A 3,170-nucleotide genomic window follows, 5' to 3' on the forward strand; every position below is an offset into this window, starting at 1 on the left:
ATGGCTCTGCAAAGGCGCTGCATGTGCTGCAGGCATGAGAGAAGAGGTAATAGAGCGGAAAAGACGTAGTGTACAACACGACGAGTAACAGCGAATAAACATGTAATAGCGGCAATTGGCTTAAAGTGCCTCTTGGTGCCCGTTCTATTGTGAAAGTGGGAAAGACGGGTGGAGTGCTGTGCACAGAATTCCATTTTCCTTTTCTCAATCAATGCAGAAACATTGATCCTGTGTTTTCTGCGTACGCGTAGCTTGTTATTGCCCCTTATAGTGGCTGCTATTAGCAGAGGAGATTTCTGCTGCCAACAAAGGGAAGTGCGTTTACCCCACCCAAACACACACCGTCCCATTTTTTCATCGCTGTCCTCCACACACAGGAGAACGTGCGCGCATAGGTTATCCTTTTTGCGTTCGCATCCCCGCAGTATATCACCTGAATGCAAACGTGTAAGCAATGCGGCATCATCACAGCTAAATGTGAACGCACCGCATGTCTCTGGAAACAGGGCTAGCAGAGTCAGCTTCCTAGCATACGGCACAATATTCGGCTCCCGCCTCCTCCTCGGCCGCATAGTATATATGATGATGGTATATATTGTCTAGTATATATATGGTATGGTGTAATATTTGATACGGGTCCCATTGGGACCCAAGATATTGAACTGATTTTTTGAAGTACGGCGGAGTGCTTGAAACACTCTATCACGGGTCGGCCCGGTATTGTACTGTCTCCGGGATCGGTCCGGGGCATACTAGCGCGCGTCTTGTCTATCTTTACTCTCCAATCTTTAACTCTCCTACATTCGGCACGTGGCAGCGGTAGTGGCTCGGCTTGAGCCAGTGGACAGGCCCGCGCTCTTTCCTTTTCATTCTCCTTGTCGTCACCAGCAGCAGAAGCAGCCTCTTCGGCCGGCCGGAACTTTGAGCGCTTTTCAGCGGAAGTGCGACGTTCACGTGCAGCTCCCGACTGGCCCATTGTTGGTGTACCGCTGCATATCTCTGCCCTCGGTGGCTACTTGGAAGTTGGTCTTCATCGCCGTCAAAGATGAGACGGTCTCAGTAGGGCAATAGAGAAAAGAAAAAAGTGAAATGAAAAGCAAAAAAAGGCCACGAATAAATGTAGTACAGAAAGAAAATTGCTAGCGGAATCCCTGCTATGTTCTTTATTCTTTCTTGTTACTTGCGCTCAAGGAATACAAAGGGTAATTGCACAGTACTGCATCGAGCGACAAAATCTTTCCCATCAGCTCAGTTACAAGGTGCTCGCACAAGCTTATGCATAAGATACTGGGTACTGGCTCGTTTTCTTCGTTATTATAAATTCCTTGAAATATCTTAAAAGAACACTGAATTTGAATAGGTCGTTACATTGACAGGCTAGCGTCTCGTAATAGCAAATATGCGTCATTGTTAGTTACCCAAAACAGAACACTGATAAGCCAGAAAAGTGCGTAAAGGTTGAAGGCCTAACCTTCCAGGGAACGGGGTCCGCGAGCCGTGGTATCGCCTGACGACTGGCACGCCCACATTCAGTGCCAAAATACCGGTTTATTCCAGACCAAAACAACGCTTCAAAAGAAACGAAACAAGAAAAAAGGCGCTACACCTGAGCACGGCACAACAATTAAACAAACTCGAAAAGGCAGTCAAAAAGAACTACACAGAAAGTACAGTAAGACGCGGATAAGACCAGGCGGCAGCGATGAGGGCTTGCAACGCTACATGAAACCTGGCTGCTTGCGTAGCAGCCACTTACGCCATAGGGCTGTCTCATCCTTGCTGATGCCGTTTCCATCTGCGCTCTTCATCCCGGTACGGTGCCGCCCCGCCATCCATGCAGCGTCCTGCTGGCTCGAGCTGACCGCCAAAATGAAGTGCGTTAGTGTCAGAGAGAATGAGTGAATGAATGAGTGGGCGGATGACTGAGTTAGCGCAACTGAGCGTGAGTGAATGAGTGAGTAGGCAGGTTAGTTAGTGAGTGAATGTCACTGAGAGTGTGGTTGGGTGTCATTGAGAATGACTGAGTTTGTGAGTTCCAGTGAAATGAGTAAGTCTTTTATGCTTTATTTTTATATATTTTTTTATAAAACGTAAAAGTTGTGTGTTTTCTTTCACAAGCGAGTGATCGAGTAAGTGCCAACAAGAATACGAGAATGGTTTCATTGAGAATGAGTCAGTAAAGAAGTGAGTTTCAATCAGAATGAGTTAATGAGAAAGTGGGCGGGTGTGTGAGTTACTGAGTGAGCTAGTGAGTGAGTGGGCTGGTGAGTGAGTGAGCTGTTGAGTGAATGAGCGAGCAAGTAAGAGACGAACAGTACGTGTTGAGAAGCGCCAAGGGAGTGGATGAGAGAAGGCTAATGTGGTGAGGTAAGGTAAGGTAAGGTAATGTGGTGAATGTGGTAAGGTAAGGTAATGCGGTAAAGCGGATAAGCTTTAGATATATCCTTCCTGCAATGTGCACAACATTCGTTACCCGAGCAAACGTTTATGATTTTTTGGTTCACCATCTGACCAGGGTGCATGCAGCGGAGCTCATATCTGCAAGAATCCATTTACTACACGCAACGTTGGAGCATAGGCATGCGCTATTTGTTTACTATGCTGTTTTCAGTCCGTGCAACCTTTTTTTCGCATGTTTAGAATGTTCTTCAAATTTAGTGCTTTATTTTGTGGATTAGGTACCCATGACCATTTAATTCTTGCTGCACGAGTGCACTGTCCGCTTGCTGCATGCGTCATGAACTGAGCTAAACACAGAAACCAATTTTTCTTTGCGATTCCGGGCTGCAACAAGGATATAAAACGGCTCGTGTTCTCTTCTTACCTCGCAGCTACCCCATTCTTAAAAAATGTCGTCATCCGGATGAAAGCGTTATATTTCGCCGAGGCAAAATAAGGCTACATGGGAACGCGCCAAAACAAAGTTGTATGCAATGCAGACATCTTGCTCCCATTCACGTCCTTCTTTTTTCACTTCCTGGACGGCAGACTCAAGCGAGACGCTTGCAGCAAAAGAAAAATAAACGCCGGAAAATAAACGCTGAAACCTCCTGGGCTCTCAAGAAGGCGTTCACTCATTCAAAGGGCTGAAGAAAGTATTCGGAGCAAGGCGAAAGGAGAAAAACAGGTGTACGAAATATTCGCTGTGCAGGAGGTGTTTCTTTTTGGCA

At 46.4% G+C, this 3,170-nt stretch overlaps 1 pseudogene; it reads left to right on the forward strand.

Annotated features, from left to right (window-relative positions):
- The first annotated feature begins 590 nt into the window (after positions 1–590).
- LOC144126406 (U2 spliceosomal RNA) lies at positions 591–751 on the forward strand (annotated as a pseudogene).
- Positions 752–3,170: the final 2,419 nt, after the last annotated feature.

Source organism: Amblyomma americanum, chromosome 3 (assembly GCF_052857255.1).
Source record: "Amblyomma americanum isolate KBUSLIRL-KWMA chromosome 3, ASM5285725v1, whole genome shotgun sequence".
Lineage (NCBI taxonomy): Eukaryota > Metazoa > Arthropoda > Arachnida > Ixodida > Ixodidae > Amblyomma > Amblyomma americanum.